The following is a 17,581-nucleotide window of genomic DNA, read 5'->3' as shown; positions in this document are numbered from 1 at the left end:
GCAGCTGTGTGTGATGTTGGAGGGGTGATAGATTGGGGGTGGGGGGTTGTCACTTTGTGAGGGGTGTAAATGTCTAACTATTACATTGTTTTGTACACCTGAAACTAATAACAACAAAAAAGAATAAATGAGTGCTCAGTGCCAGTCCCACTCACCATTGCTCATCTCTGCAGTGCCCTGGCAAGGTGAGAGTCATAATCTCCCCTTTAAAGCCAAAGAAGCAGGAAGCTCAGAGAGCCTCAGTGACATCGTGAGCCCAAGGTCACACAGCAAGTGCATTGACAAAGTGGAAATTTGAATGTGGATGCAAGTTGATTTCAGATTCCTTGCTCCTTCCCCTGTATGTCATACTGATATACCTCTAAGTAGGAGAGTCTGTGGGAAGGAGAAGGAGTGTCCTATAAGTGAGTCAAAAGATCAGAGAATCTCAAATTTGGAATCTCTAAGACATCTTAGAGGCCATCTAGTTTACCCCTGTGGACCAGATACAAGACTTCTTCCTGCAAGGGTACAGCCAGGTCAAGGATCAGGGGACGGAGCCTGACCAGGCTGTAGGGCTGGGCCTGTGTCCTGGGCAGGTGGTCATGGTGGAGTGGGGGAGCAATTGTGTAGTAAAGGAACACCTGTGCCTGCTTTCCCTGCTTTTTTTCACAGCTTGAGTCTTCTGTGTGTGAGTGCATGCGTACATACACAGTACATACACATAGCATAAAATTCGCCATTGTAACCATTTTAAAGTACACAATTCAGTGGCATTTAGTACATTCACAATGTTGTGCAACCATCACCACTATCTAGTCTCAGAACATTTTCATCATCATCCCAAAAGGAGGCTTTCTACCCAGTAAGAGGTCACTGTCCATTTTCCATTTCCCCCAACCCCTGGGAACCAATGGTTTCTCTCTATGGATTTACCTCTTCTGGACATTTCATATGAATGGACTCATACGAGATGTAGCCTTTCTTTTCTGGCTCTTTTCACTTGGCGTAATGTTTTCAAGGTTCACTGATGTAGTAGCAAGTATCAGTACTTCATTTCGTTTTACGTTCATAGCAGTCTTTATACTGCTTTCTTGAACATACTTTCTTACAGTGTTAAAATATTAATGAGTTGTCATTTGAAAGATACCCTTTTTTGAGAATGTGATGAAAGGGCACAATTTACTCCCTTGAGGCCATGTAGCCACCTTCCTCTCAGATATAGGGTCATCTAATCTCTTCTAGTGTCTGGGCTCCATGACAGAAGGAATCTTTCTGTTCTATTACAAAGTATGTATTATACAAAGAAAACTAGAAAACTTTATTGAGAGTTGTGAAGGACTTGAGTAAGTGGTAAAACAAAATATGTTCCTAGATAGGAAAAATAAATAAAGGTGTTAATTCTACTTAAATGGTTTTATAAGTTTAATGCAATTCCACTCAACATCACAATACAAAGCTGTTTTGCAACTTGACATTATTTTAAAATTAATCTGGAAGAGTAAATGTTTTAGAACATCAAAGAAAGTTCTGGAAAAAAATAACCTTGACAGGGCTAGGCATTTTAAAGGACAAAACTTTGAAAGTTACAGAGATGAAAACAATATATGAATAAATATATTAAATTCTGGAATAAACAGGTGGAACCATTTAGAGTACAGAAACAGACAAACTCAAATGGCCATAGTTTCAGTGCAATCTCCTATCCTTCCATCTGTCTTCTTTAGTTATCCCTGTAGAACTGTTTCTTCAATCTTATGGAAACCTTGAATCCCTGACCCCTCTTCTTCTGATTATCTATCCCTATCTATTTTTCTAGTCTTCACTTCCTTCCAAACCTAATAGAGAGTCCATGTTTCATCATCTCAACAATTTTTTGTGTATACTTTCACCTTCCTTGCTCCATTTTCCTTACATTATACACTGTGGCAAAAAGCCCAAAACAAATTAAAACAAATAAACTTGGCTCTAATGATTGGAAAGAGACACAAAGAGGGTATACTAGGTTAAGTAGTGTCCTCTCAAATTTTATGTTCACCCAGAACCTCAGAAATTTCCTTTGGAAATAGGGTCTTTGCATCTATAATTAGTTAAGATGAAATCATACTGGATGAGGGTTGGTCCTAAATCCAATGACTTGTGTCCTTATAAGAACGCTATGTGAAGACAGAAAGCCACAGAGATACAGACATACACAGAGGCATGAGACCATGTGAAGATGGAGGCAGGAATTAGAGTCATGTAGGTATCTATAATCCACGGAGCCCCAGTGATTGCTAGGAACCACTAGAAGCCAGGAAGAGGCACAAGGGAGCATTCTCTAGAGCTGACACCTCGATTTCAGACTTCCAGTCTCTAATTGTGAGAGAATAAATTTCTGCTCTTTTAAGCCACCCATTTTGTGGTAATTTGTTACAATAGCCCTAGGAAACTAATATTGGGGGTTCTAGGATGATAGGTATAGAGGTGCCTTTACTATGTGAATTCGTCAAGTTATACATATGTATGCACTCTTCTATGTGTATGTGATAATTTAATTAAAAGTAAAAAAAACAAAACAATAAGTCACCACTCTTTCTTCTATGAGCCCACCCTGTGCTGTTCAATGCTGCTGGAGAAAACCTCACACTCTCAGCGAGTGGTGCTTTTCTCTGTGGGGCTCCCACGCTGCCGGTAATCCTTCCATATGTCCCTGGGAAGGGCTTTCTCTTGCTCTTCATGGGTCTATTTCAAAGCTTTCTTCCCTTCTCTTCTTTTCTCTTTTCTTCCCTTCCCTTCTCAAAATTCATTCCATGAGAGCATTTCTTCCTTCACTCTCATTAAATTGGACCTTGCCTCCAACTTCTTAAAAAAAGATTTCACTTGAAGGGGACTTCATAGCGTCTTGCCATAGATCTAACACACATCCCATTTCTTTTCCTCCAGTTCAAATGGAAAAGCTTTCCCTCCTTCTGGTCTTTGAAAAGCTCTCACTCTCCTGCAATGTTCTCAAATTTATAAATAAATGTATGCTCCCTTTGGCTAAATATAAAGATCTCACGAATTCCCTCTCACCACATTCCCTGGAGAACCTGAAATATTTCCCCTAGCAAAGAGTGCTCTGGTGCCCTTTTGAGAATCCCTCTGTCTTCTCTTTGTCCTCACCAGGTAAGAAGAATCTGTAGAGCATGATGTAAACATTAGATACATATGTGTATTGCTTTTCAAATGAGGCAGGTAATATATTAAACTTTTGTCCTAGTATTTCCTGTTACCCTTTCCCATTCCCACATTTAGACAGCTGGTCATTTTGTTTTGTTGTCTCAGGAAAGGGATGACACAGCACAAAGTGGGTAACAAAGGAGGTTTATTTTTGGCTTTGGAGTTTCAAAATCCCAGGCCTCAGGGCAAATGCAGTGAATTAAGAAGAATATGAAAAAGCCAGGCTACCCTTCCAGACTAGATAAAGATTCTGGGGCCTGAGGAGTGAAAAGAGAGTTGGAGTGGCCAGGGCCCAAGGAAGCTCATAGGACAATGAGCCATGGGTGGTGAATGCTGCAGAAGCCCACATTCCTCTTTCAGGACTGAAGACTCATTGGCTCCATCTTCTGAAAATCTTGCCAGCTGAGGGCTCTCACCTTTGTCACCTGAGTCCCTCTCTGGGAATTGCAGGGGGCTGCCTTGTCCAAGGTTATGGCCCTTCCCTAGAGAAAACCAGTAATAAGGATTTTTCTGTGTGGAAGAACAAAGGTCCTGGCCCCTTGCCTTAATTTAGGATAACTCTGAGGAGACATCCAGCTTCAGTGCTCCCTGAGGAATTGGTGGTGGCCACTGCTGTAACTGTGCCAGTTCAATCTCTCCCTCTGCCCAATCATAACATAGTTATTGTTCCCAAAGCCTCCCCAACCCCATTCCCCACCAACTTCTTGCACACAAATATTCATCTTCCTAAGAAAGTTGCTCAGATGTGGCCCTGCCCCCTTCTGGGATGATTTGTATGAAAACTGAAGACTGGAGGAAAACTGGAGAGGCCTGCAGAGTTCCTGAAGCTCGGCCTAGTGCAGGAGAGTAGAGGAGAAGTGAAGTGTGGTTCATGCAGGCTGAGATGGCCCAAGTAGGCCTCAGCATTTCCCACAGGCTCGAGCTTCTACCAGCACAGTTTGGTATCATCAGTGCGGTCAGGAGGGTCCCAGATATAACATTGGCAGATGGTGGACCTGAAGAGACCTTAGGGTTGGGACTTTCATGGACGTACAACTGATGACCAGATGGGAATGAGGGCATCTCCAAAGGTGCCACCACGATGGACGGTGACACTGAATACCAAATCCCAGCCCCAGTCCTCGAAGAAGTCTTGATACTATCTACACCCCCCTAAACTTCCTCAAGAAAAAGGAATCAGCCTCAGTTTAGGCAGAAATCTTATTCCCATAGGCTATAAAATCATGTTTATCAAACTTCATGCAGCCTCCAAGCCAATAATCAAACCAAGAAGAAAGCAGTAGACTGGGGGAAATATTCAGCAAATATGAAGACAAAGAACTACTATTTTTAACACAAGAGTCCAAACAAACGGACAAGAAAAAGACAAAGATCCCAAATGGGGAGAGGGAAAGGAGAAATAGGCGCCAAACTGTTGTAGGGAGTATCTTGGGTGCTATGGGAGGAATTATAGAAGCTTTTCACATTTGCCTAATTTAAAAATTATTACAAACTATAAAAATTTAGTTATAAAAGCCAATATATTATTGTTTGCAGCCAGATATCTTATACTCTGTTATTTGCTTTACCTCATCAGCTATCTCAATTGTCTTTTAAGCAAGTTTAATGGTTTTTCCCTGTGTAAGAAAAATGAGGCCCAGGAGAAGACGAGCCTTATACAGTAAGTGGTGGAGTTAGGATTGAAACCAAAGCCTGACTTTGTAGCCGTGGTCTTGACCAGTATGCTGGCTATATTGGCATATATGTTATATGTGACAAAGCAGCATATTTTATATAGTATGTTTTAGGTATATGTATGAATATGTGTTTTTACATATGTGTATTTATAGTATCATATATATGTATTATCATACACACACGCATATATATACTGGAGGCATATATATGTTTTAATTTGCAGTTAAAATACTTATGAGAACAAGTACAAACATTAAAAACTGCCAGTTAGACAAAGTAACCTAAAAGGTGACCCACAAAATGTGTGTACACTCTGCTATGTGATTTTCTACGTACATCACAGGCGCCTCTGAAGAGTCTGCGTTTGTGGTTCGCATGACGGAGATTTTGTCTCCTTATTTGCCAAAGTATAAAAAGCAAGTACCATGAGTTGAGGGGTGAACCCATTCACATGCAGTTCAGGTGTCCAGGCAGGACCCGTCCCTCCTACACCGTCACGCTGGGTCATCTGTGCCATGCTATCAATGTCAGTGTCACTGTTTGCCTCTCAAATGGCACGATGAATTCATGAGGGGACTGAAGATCAAAGAGGTGAAGTGTTTTGGCCAAGACTGCACAGCTAGGAAGAAGCCAGCTTGGACTTTGAACCCAAGGTTCTCCAGATTTGACCCTGGTGTTTCTGACTTCTATTGTAGTTGCTGTTTCCATTCCATCATTCTACTTCTTTATCTGTCTAGGAATTGAAACATAGTTTTAAAATATACTTGCCATTTTGGAATAAGTTTAGACCTACAGAAAAGTTGCAAAGATAGTACAAAGAGTTCTGTATGCTTCTCACCCAATCTGCCCTAATATTAACATCTTTCATAACCATGCTACACTGTCAAAATTAAGAAATTAATATGACTATTGTTATTAACTAAACTCCAGGCTTTATTCAGATTTGACCAGTTTTCCCCCTAATGTCCTTTTTCTGTTCCAGTATTAATCTAAGATATTCCCTTTAGTTGAAACTCATTTTTCTTTCATTCACTAAAAACATCAAAACCCACTCTTTAATTCCAGTGGAAAACACTGCCCAATTCTGGCTGTGGTGTTCCAAATCTGCGCAAAGAACTTTTTGCTTTTTCAATGACCATCCTCAGGAATATATAGTCTATAGTTCTTTTGAGTATAAGGAACAGAGAACTTCTCGAACTAGCTGAAGTAAGGCCATGGGAGAGCCCATGGGCATTAAAGCACAGGAAACAAAGATTCAAGGACAGGAAATGGAAGAACTGTCAGGAATGGAGGAAAGGCTCTCAGGCTTATCTCTGAGTCTGTCTGTCTGTCTGTCTCTCTTTCTCCCTCCCTCTCCCCCACATTCCTTCCCTCCCTCCTTTCCTCCTCTTTGCTTCCCTTTGTACCTCTCTTTTCTCTTTTCTCTCCTAACCTAGCTCCTCTGCTTAATCATCCTGCACATGCCCACACTGGCCACCTTGGTCCACAATCCACATAGTTTAGCATGTGCCGCCATCTGCAACTGCTTTGCTTAAATCCCAGCTCATATATTCCAGCCAACCCCTAAGTCAGATGGGTGCTAGTCAGTCAATGGATGGTGGTAAAACTTGGGTCTATTTTCCATCCCAATTAACCTTGAAATACATCTATTATAATTTTTTTGTTATTGTGGTAGAAAAATCAATTTGTTTATGATGCAAGTTATGATTGATTTTTGACAATAACATTATTAGAATCCACTCATAAAAACTGCAGGAAGGAGATCATTAAAATTTCATTTTTAATTATTGAGGGGAAATAGAAGAGAATAAAATCTCTAGGCATTATTAATCTCAAAGGATTTGGGGCAAAGTATATGAGACTCAAACATTTCCCAGAATTTTAGTGGAAACAGAATTTAACTAACATCCTAAAACAGAACGTAAACAACTAATCCAAATTTGCTAGTTAATCTAATAGAATACACTGGCTCTTGATGGCTTTTTTCCCTTTGGGAGAGAAAAATATAACCCTGCTTATAAAGTGATATTTCATTAAACAGACAGACTGAATTATACTACAGTTCTTCAGGGATTTCAGGCTTCAATAAACCAAAGGGAATGCTCTTCCTTGAATACACATACTCATCCTGTTCACCCACTGACATTTTTCACCCTTCCTTTCTTCCTTCTCCTTCCTTCATTCCTACCATAAATATTTATTTGAACACCACAAACTGTTAGGCCTTGGTGAAACAGCAGTTAACAAAATAGTGAAGGCATTAAGAACACATCACCCCAAAATATGCTGCTTTGGCACATTGATTATTTTGAGCTAAAGGCACTTGAAAACAACAGGTGCATGAAGGGCACTCTGACCTCCCCTTTTCTTTCTGAAAATAGGAGATGAAACTCCCATGTGAAAGATGCCCTCTCTGTATCAGAAGAAAGACAATATTCTTATCACCAGAGGTGAGGAGTTGAGGTCGAGAGCAATTTGTATAAACAGACCCTGTTAAAATAACTCTTATCTTCCTTCAGTCCCTCTGTATATTTTAGCTACATTTCCATAATTACCACTTTTTTGCTCAACCTAGTATATAAGCACTTAGGCCTAGACATTTCTTTGGGTCTTAATTTTCCTCTGAGGACTTCCATGTACATGTAAATTTTTATTAAAATAAAATGTGTATGCTTTTCTCCTCTTCATTTGTTAGGACAGTTTCAGGCAAAAACCCTAAGAAAGTAGAGGAAAAATTTTACCGCCGCTACAGTAGTAAATAAATAAAGTGTTAGACATATAATGTACTTTGGGGAAATACAAAATATTCTTATGGAGAAATACATGAGTGGGGGTAGGTGAGGGAGGGCTGATGAAGGGCAGGCACTATGATTTCAAATAAAGTGTCAGGGAAGGCTCATTGGGAAGGTGATATTTGGGCAAAGACCACAGCAGATAATGAAGGAAGGCTTGCAACTAATTGGGACAAAAGCAAATGAAAAAAATGCTGCTGGTGAAGTGAGCTTGGAAGTTTGAGAGCGCCAAGGATCAGGGATGGGATTAGGGAAAGGTGAGTTGTGAAAATGCAGGGTTGGATCCTGTCTTTCTTCCAAATTTTTATATTTTGTATATCATGGATTTTTTTGGCATTAGTTTTGATAGTATATTAAAATATTATTTATTTTTGTTATTGAGTTTTTTGGTGTCTCAAGGCTAATGCCTCATGAGCTTCACTATAGTCCAAGCCCTGGAGTTGGTGTAGGGGGTAAAGGGGTGAGTAGGAGAGAGTAGTGGGGTGAGTAGGAGAGAGTAGGAGGAAATGACGTCAGAGAGAAGAGGAGGTGGAGGTTCTGAGGAGCTTGGTTTTTACTCTGAGTAGGATGGGAAGTTGCTGGAGGGCTGTATTCATCTTCTATTATTGCTGTAACAAATTACAACAAATTTAGTGGCTTAAACAACACAAATTTGTCCCTTATAGTTCAACAGATGAGAAGTGCAGCACAGGTCTCACCAGCATACAAATTTTAGCCCTGTTGTCAGGGCTGCATTCCATCGTACCAGAAGCTCTAGGGGAGAATCTGTTTCCTTGCTCATCAGCTTTATTAGCAGAATTCAGTTTCATGCAGTTGTAGGACTGAGGTTCCCCTTTCCTTGCTGTTGGCTTGTGGCCCCTTCTTCCATTTTCAAAGACAGCAGTGGAGGGTCTAGTCCTCACAGCGCGTCTCTCTGACCCACTCTTCTGCCTTCCTCTTCCACTTTTAAGGACTCATGTCATTAGATCATACCTACCTGGATAATTCAGGATCGCCTCCCCATCTCAAGGTCCATACCCTAGGCATATCCACAAAGTCCCTTTTGCCACGGAAGGTAACATATTCCCAGGTTCTGGGGATTACGATGTGGACATCTTTGGGAAACTATTTTTCTGCCCACCACGAGGGCTTTAAGCCATGGAGCAATGGTCAATCTAGCTGCTCTATTGAAAATGTTTGGGGGAGACGTAAAAAAGGAGTAGGGAGGACAAGAAGAAACAGGGAAACCGGTCCAAAGGCTACAGCAATAACTCAGGAGAGAAATGACAGTGGCTTGGACCCGGGAAGGGGCTGTGGAGGAGAGAGATGAGGTTGGATAATGGATGGTAGGTTTTATGGGTCAACTTGGCTACACTACAGTCCTCAGTTGTTCAATTAAACACGAATCTGGGTGTTGCTGTGAAGATTTTGTAGATGTGATTAAAATCTCTAATTAGTTGACTTTAAGTAAAGGAAATTATCCTAGATTCAGGATGGGTCTGATTCAATCAGCTGAAAAGCCATATGAGAAGAGCTTAGGGTTCCTTAATTAAAAAAAAAAAAAAAGTGCGTGTGTGTGTGTGTGTGTGTGTGTGTGTGCGTGCGTGCGTGTGTGTTGACAGCAGATTCAGCTTGTGCTGAGAGTTCCCACCCGCCTTTCCCAACGGCCCACCCTATGGATATTGTACTTGCCTAACCAGCCTCCACAATTACATAAGCTGATTCCTTGCAAGAAATCTTTTAATATGTATATTCTACCAGTTCTATTTCTCTTGTTGAACCATATATAGATATACTGAATAAATCTTGTGACTTAGATTGCATATATATATATATGTATATATATATATATATATATATATATATACATATATATATATTTAGAGAGAGAGAGAGAGAGAGAGAGAGAGAGAGTCTGATATAGATACTGAATACATTTTGAATGTGGAGCCAACAGAACATGCCGGTGCACTGAAAGTGGGATGTGAGAAAGACAGCAGTCAAGGATGATTCCAAAGTTTTCACCGTGAGCAGCTAGAAGGATAGTTCACTTGTCTCCTTCTAAGGTAGGAAGTGCTCTACCACGAAAGCCACCCGAACGAGCCCATCCAAGTGACAGTGAGGGACGATACCTCATTTACCTCCAAGAAAGCCCCTTTCAGGGGGAGGACATAACAGGCAAGAATGGGTGGGTGAGCCTGGCCCACCCAGAAGTAGACAACCTCCAATCCAAAGGGAAAAAAGTCACCACTGTGCACCATGCCACTCATTCAGAACTATTGTGGTTTTCTATTACATTCTAGAAGAGCAGGTCTTTTTAATGTTCTTTACAGTGAACCCCACCTCCCCCGCTGGTCTGCACTCTGTGGGAACCAGTTAGCTGAACCCTGAGCCAAAAACAAGCAAGGAGAGAGCTGAATAGAAACTTTATGAATAAATGTTGCTCTATGGACTTCTTTCTTCCTTGTGAAGGAACAGGTTGTGCTTGAAAGTAGAAAGCGAGGTGGTTCTTTTGTTTTGTTTTGTTTTTTCAAATCCTTCTGGAAGGCAGAAAAGAAAAAGAAAAAAAAAAGGGAAGAACAGCATTGGTCACTTGTACTGCTCCGGTTAACACAATAGTTGGGCCCCTGACCTCTCTCTAGCACTGAACCTGGCACTAACCTGGCACTAACCTGGCACTGAATAAAAACTGAAGAAATGAAAGGAATTTTTCCACCAGTCTGGCAGCTCAGACAGATGCTGAGGTGGAAGAGCTGTGTGGTACCAACCTGCATTTGGAGGCCTCCATTTCCTTGTACCTTCTAGAAAGCAGTAACCAGAGCTCCACAACCCTGCAGTCCTGTTTAGGCAAACCTCAACTGCACATCAACTCTTCACAGATAATCTCAAATCCTCACCCCTGAAGGGGTCAAGGTGGGCTCCTCAGTTTCTAGCCTAGTCGTTTCTGATATAAGTGTTTGAGTGGCTTTCTGATAAATAAATCAATACAGCAATGGAATCTGAAGGGGGCAAAATATTATGCTTTTTTTGGTCTCATATATCAACAAAAGTTTCCTATTTGAGGTGCTGCAAGAGGAGAAACTTTATTCAGGTGAACAGTTTGCAAACCTAGCAAAGCAGCCTCCAGTGGAAACCAAGAACACTCCTCCTAGACAAAGGGGAGGAGTTTGGGAACTTATAGAGAAAGTTCCCGCCCTGGTTCCCGATTGGTCCATTTTTATGTAAATGAGGAGTCCAAATCACACAATTCTGATTGATCTAAATTGCACAGTCCTGATTAGTTGGCTTCTCACATTCTAATTGGTCATTATGAAGCCGCTCTGATTGGTCACTATAGGTGACCAATGAGGATAGTGCTGTGCAGTTCAGATTAGACAGGGCAGGTCTCAGTCCATTGGCTGAAATATAATACCAGGAGCTCCCTTATAAAGGTCAACTCAGAAGGCAAGAATACAGAGCAGGAAGTTGAAAGCTCAGTCAGTGGCTTTTCCTTAAAATGCTGTATATGTGAGAGGCCTCTGTCAACAATGCCTGGTTATGAATTTGGGCCTAGTTAATCATGCAGAGTCCCTCTTGACAGATATAGTCTTTATTAAGGTTCACACATACAAATGGCAAAAGATTTTATAGTAGGAAGTACTTTGTTAAGCCTGCTAGTTTCCAGAGCCTTCTCCCCCCACGCCCCGTTCTACATTGGACTACCAGTTAGAAGTCAGAACTAGATCCTTCTACTCAGAGACTTATTCAGTGTTTGTTTTTCCTTCAAAAGCCAAGTCCTCAAGTTTCAGGTGGACTTTGGGTGATTTCTGCAGGGTCTTTGCTCTCCCTCCACCTGAAACACTCACCGCTGAGGTCAAATTGAATGAGGTCTTTATCACCTCTGATCCATACTATAAAGAAAGTGAAGTATTTTTGTCTCACCTCCCTCTGTCCTTGATCTCTACAGGAAAGGAACAAAGCCCCAAGGAGTCCGGTTTGGAATAAAAACATGCCCCACACAAGATTTTTGTGAGGATTAAATAACTTAGGTCAAAGTATTTTGAAAGCTGCCAAGGGCTCTCCAGATAAGATATACAGAAGTATTGGCTGCAAGCCGACCTAGATTGACAAGCATAATGCAGACGTAAGAAGCTGAAACAGCCTCTGCAATCCCTGGGGGTTGGTAGCTAGGCAGGAATGTATAATCATCACTGATGGGAAAAAGAGTGTCCCAAGAAGAGAAGACAAGAAGAGATTCTTGACCCAACAAAGAACCTAAAGAGAGGGAGAAAAGGCAGGCAGCAAAGTAAAAGGTGACAGTGATGTACGAGGGTCTGTGGGGTTTTCCTGTTTCTGTTCGCCTGGGCTATAGATGTCTGAGGAACACACTCAGTGCTAAGGGCACACCCCAGAGGCCTGTAGGAAAACCAACCCTGAGCAGTCCTTGCTCCCTCTGTCTCAGTGCATGGGGTGAAGGACATTCAGAGCGTGAGATTTGGGGAGCATAAGGAATGTTGGCTTCTATATGGCGTTTCCAGACAAAATATTTGTTACTTTCTGTTAAACTTCTTTTCTGATGATCTTGTGGTATGCAGCTAGCAAGAGGGCTGAGCTGGCCATGTCTGTCCCACATTTCAGTTATTCCCAGAAGTGCTTAGCAAAGGAAAATGTGGGTGGAAAGTGTGACAGCAAAATGCCCGGAAACGTGCAGAAGGGTGCATTGCTGGGGAGGATGAAAATAAAGCTAATGATGACTTACTATAGGCCAGGCACTGTTCTAAGCATTTTATACGTATTAGCTCATTTGATTCTCAGTGTAACCCTACGAGGCAGGATGGTTAGTTTTCCCATTTAATGGATAAGGAAACTGAGGCACAGAGAAGTTAAGTAATTTGCCCAAGGTCACACAGGGAAAGCCAGTTTTTGAACTCAGATTACCTAGCTGTGTAATCTTCCAGTAAGTGGTCATAGCATATTTCCCTAGCCTGTGTCCAATTAGAAAATGGGGAGTAACATGCTAGCAAGAGCAAGAATCATTTATTTTGACAAGGGTGGCCTATAAAGATACAGCATTACAGCTTAGAATGTTAAAATGCTTTTGGCTACAAGTAACAGAATCAAAATTAATTAAACAATAAGGATATTTATTATTTCAAATAGCAATAAGTCTGGATTCATTCTAACTTTGAAAGATTGGGTCAATGATGTCATCAAGGATTGAAATATTGTCCACCTCGTGGTTCTGCCTTCCTGGGCATATCAACCACATCTCCCTTATACTAGCAAGTTGCTGCAGCAGTTCCAGGCACCACGTGCCAACAAGATTATATGTGAATGAGTTTCCTATAAGACCCTCATCAGACTTTACAGGTCAGTTGGAATAAATTGGGTCTCATATTTATACTCTAGAACAGGGGTGTCCAAACTGTGGCCCGAGGGCCAACTGCAGCTCACAGTCCATTGTTAATTTGCCCGCAGCAAGTTCAAAAAATATATTTAGTTTACTTAAATAAGCCAGATGAGGCAGTACGTACTTCACCTCGAGTGAGTGGCCCGGCTGTTTGTGTATTTTGCTGCATATGGCCCTTGGTGAAAACCGTTGAAAAAAGTTTGGTCACCCCTGCTCTAGACGATGTGAGAAGCTAGAATTTACAGCTCTGTGGAAAGGATGTGGGATGAGGGGTGTTGTGTCACTGATTTACCACCTAGTTAGTAATTTTATATTTTACTTTTCTTTATCTCTAAGGTTCAGACCTTTACTCGCTCCCCTTTTATGTTTTTGTTGTGCAGATGCATAAAGGACAGATCAAGGTTTTGGCTGAATGCAAATTGCTAAATCATGACCAAGCAAAACAAACAAACAAACAAACAAACAAACCCATAGCCAGCTCCAGACATGTTTCTGATCTGAGTTGGGCTTAAGATCTTCTAGCTTGAAACATCCACTGCTGATGCCAGCTCCATGACCTTCTGAAGAGACTGTGGCAGCATCCCCAGGACGTTACGGGTGGTGGCAGCCTTGGGTCCACAGGCTAGTGTCCTGCTTCCTCCCCACCTATTTAGAAAGAATCTATCTGTTCCTCTCTCTCTCGTTCGCTCTTCAACCTCATACTCTCCTTCTCACTCTAAAGAGAGAGCTGACCAATGTGGGAAGAAAAATTGGGTCATTCCCTGTGAGTAGAGTTTGTGTAAAATGCTAGAAATGAGGTTCCTAACGGCCACTAGAGAGAAGTGCTACTGTTTCCAGAATGATGGGAGTCACACTTGTTAGAATTAAGTGCAGCTGCAACAGGAACAGTAAACATGGCTTCAACGTGACTGGGGTGCATGTCTCTCTCATGTCCGAGTCCCGTTAGCAGTTCAGGGCTGCTCAGAGGGCTCCACAGCTCGGGCATAGCGCGGCATGATCCTCTTACCTCAGGGGATTGTCATACAAATTAAACAAGGTAATTTATTTGGTGTCTAGACATCATAAACTCTCTTTTCTTGTTTGGTAATGAAAGTAATAATAATTAATGTTAACTGAGCCTGATTTATGTTCCAAGCCCTGGATAAGTGTTCTCTACATATTAACTCATTCAATCCTCACAATAGCCCTGAGGAAGGGACAGTGCTTATTTTCATTTTATGGATGGGGATACTGAGGGATGAGGTGTCTTGATAAACATTAGCTAGTTACTTAGTTAGTGCAGAGTTGTGACTCCAACCCAGCCTGTCTGACTCCTGAGCCCAAAAGCCTAACCACCAGGCTATTCCACCACCTTCTCATATCAGAGCCCTCCCATCATCTGTCTCTTTCACTCCTTTGACTGTAAAACAGTCACAATGTAACTGGGAAAGCAGAGCATGTAAAAAAAAGAAAGGAAGGAAGGAAGGAAGGAAGGAAGGAAGGAAGAAAGGAAGGAAGGAAAGAAGGAAGGAAGGAAGGAAGAAGTAATATGGCAGTGGGGGTTAAGTGTCAAATGAATGGTATAATTCAGAAAAGGGAGAGGTTCCACTTCCCTGGAGGTGGGGAAAGAAGGTGAAACAGCAGGGAGGGTGACCAAGGGTCATAATGAACATACAGGTTTTAGACTGGAGGAGGGTGTGCCAGGTATGGGGAATGGAGTGGGTAAAGCCTTGGAGGGGGGAAAGGAAATAGCATGGTTAAGGAATAAGTAGGAAACAATCCTGGCTAAATCTTAGGATTCTCACAGAGGAGTCCTGAGAGACCAGTTTGGCGGTAAAGATTGGAATTAGATTAAGAAGGAATTTGAATATTATTCTACACAAAGCTGAACTCCATCCAGCAGATAGTGGGTGGTTTTGAACAGTGAAATCACGTGATAGAAGCAGTTTCTTCAGGAATAACGTGGTAGTTACCGGAGGGCTGACTTAGCGACATGGAGTCTGGGAGACTCGTTCAGAGGCTTTTGAAATGATCTAGTCATGAGGTAATGAGAACTTAAAATGAAGTGTTAGCATAAGGCATGAATGGAATGGGAGGGATGTGAGAGACATCACTAGAGCAGAACTGAGGTGCTTGGTGACTAGATCTGGGAGCGAGGGAAAAGGAGGGGCCGGGGATGACTGCCCAAGCCTGGTGACTAGGGGATATTGTTACAAACAATATCCGACTCTTCCAGTCAGAGGGGAATTCTGTTTGCCATCCATCCTCTGCCGGTCTCTGCATCCACTGAGTATCTTCACCTACTCACCATTCACCAAAGGTACCTGGACCAGCCAGCCATCTTCTCTTTCTTCTTTACTATAAAGTGCTACTTCCACCAGAGAAGACTCTAAGATGGAGAGGAAAGCATGGGCTTTGGGTCAAAAAGACAGGAGTTTAAATCTGTTCTGTGTGTCACCAGCATGTGGGCACGTTTTTTAATTTCTCTGAGATTCAGTTCTCTTTAAAACAGGGATGATAATACCACTTGATGGGGCATTTGGGGAATTAGAGAACAAACACAAAGCCTTTAGTATTGTGCCTGGCACATAGTAGATGCTCAATAACAATGAATGGCTAAAGCGTTGAGCTTACTGCACACTCTGCTCTGACTGCTTTACCCACATTCACTCATTCGTTCCTCAAAATGATCCTCTGAGGGACATACCACCATTGCCTCCAACACACAGCTGAAGGAAGCAGGCATAGAGAAGATACAGGACTCGCTGAGGACACGGGGACCATGTGAGGCTGAACCAGGCATAGAACCCAAGAAGTCCAGCTTCAGAATTTGTATTCTTCACCACTACCCCATCTTTATGTTAATAAGCAAAGCTATTGTTTGCACTAAAAGGAGGCAAGAGTGTCAAAAACGTCTTCTTTAAGGGGGATATTAAAATACAAAACCAGAATGGCTAGATCGTTGACCTGAGAGAAGGGCTGCTGGCCACAGCTTGGAACTGGTCCTTCGGGCCCCTTTGGTGGATGGATGGTGGAGAAGGGATATGGTGCAGTGGTCCCCGGTGAGGGGCAGAGTTAAGTGGCTGTGGCAGGTCCTCAGGAGGCTCACAGCAGTGGCTTTAAACAATTCTTACAGAGAGATTTCAACATTTTAACTTCCAGTATGGCAGTATGGGTGTGTGCCAGCAAAATATCAAAACTAGTTATCTCTTAACGTGAGATACTACGGACCTGTGGACAAAACAAACTATGACTTTGAAGGACATTCTCAGTGTTGAATATTATATTGGTTTTTAAAATGTATTTATTATTAATACTGTGCTTAAATTATTTTTTAAAAAGATTTGAGGTAACTCATACTAAAACAACTCTTTAAAAGTAAACTCATTAAGAAACGGGTAAATAAGCATTGTGAATGTAAACATTTTATATCCCAAAACCCAAACTAAGAATACAAAGTGAAATTGAGTACTAAATTTGGCTCTGGGATCCCTAGTAGTCTAGATGAAAAGAGAAATAGAATGAGTTTCTTAGAACTGATAATGCAAATAGACCTAAATGCTTAGGTGTACAGGACCAAGATGGCATTTTGATATGAAAATGAGAAGCCTCATTTTATATTCTTGCTCACATGCTACTCCACGTGAGTATCATATAATCAAAGTCAAACACACCTTCCTAGCTATACTTCTACTGAGTAAAACAACCAGTCACAGCTTTAAAGTGAATAACTAAAGAGAAATACAGGAAAAGGGTATGCTTGGTACCTCAGGTGAGGAGAATGTGATTTGGATTTGCTTTTAGCTTCAACGGCCAGCCTTAGAGTAAAATGCTAGTCTAGATGGCCTCTTAAATTATCATAAATAAAATAATTTGTATTGCATTGATTGCCCTCGACTCAGGTACAGGACCAGCCAATTATATGCAATCCTCACCAGAGGAAAAAATGATAATTTTGTAAGTAATAGAAGGTGTTACAGTGTCTCCCAGTCTTCCTGGGGAGGCAGCCACATAACTTGTCTGGGAACCTTTCTGTAGCACATTCCTAGAATTTTAAGGTCCTTAACGTTTGCTGTTATTGTTTATTGGGTTAAGACTCGATCAAAGAATTTCAGGGAGCTTATTTCTAATGGATCTTATAATCCTGAAAATTAGTTTTTTAGGACTAGAAGGAATACCTTCTGCACCTTTTTCACTATTGTTCATGTGACCTGAATATCCCAGATCCCACTACCCAGTCAGTACCAAAGAGATGGTACTGGGATGCCCAGCTCCTGACTCAGGGCTTCAGAACCCTAAGGTTCCCCTTAAGATTTCTGGGACTCTCCACGAAGTGTTTTGCAAACACTAGTAACAAGCCTGTTCGCAGCAGGTATCAGCTAGGCATCGTCCTTATTTGCTGGGCATGTGCTCACTCCTGCCTTTCCTGCTACTGCTCCAATGACTGGAGAGTACAAGATAGACGGGGCATTTGGCTTCTGGAAAGAGGAGAAGGGGCTGCGGCTTGCACAGGACAAAGGTTTTGTCCATGAGACAGCAGAGACCCGGGTCTGCTCCTGATTTGGTATATCACCTTGCATGGGTC

The 17,581-nt window shown here is 41.8% G+C and overlaps 1 protein-coding gene across 5 annotated transcripts in view; it reads left to right on the top strand.

Annotated features, from left to right (window-relative positions):
- Positions 1-17,581, top strand: part of HOPX (HOP homeobox) — a 104,440-nt gene that overhangs the window by 47,422 nt on the left and 39,437 nt on the right. The window contains exon 2 of one of the 5 annotated variants that reach the window (XM_081061153.1): positions 7,239-7,307. The exons of the other annotated variants lie outside the window; for them this stretch is intronic. The gene's annotated coding sequence lies outside the window, so the exon portion shown is untranslated. The remainder of the gene's footprint in view (positions 1-7,238; positions 7,308-17,581) is intronic. 5 annotated transcript variants of the gene reach the window in all.

Source organism: Rhinolophus hipposideros (assembly GCF_964194185.1).
Source record: "Rhinolophus hipposideros genome assembly, chromosome: 1".
Classification (NCBI taxonomy): Eukaryota; Metazoa; Chordata; class Mammalia; order Chiroptera; family Rhinolophidae; genus Rhinolophus; species Rhinolophus hipposideros.
This window is presented reverse-complemented; position numbering and strand designations above follow the sequence as displayed.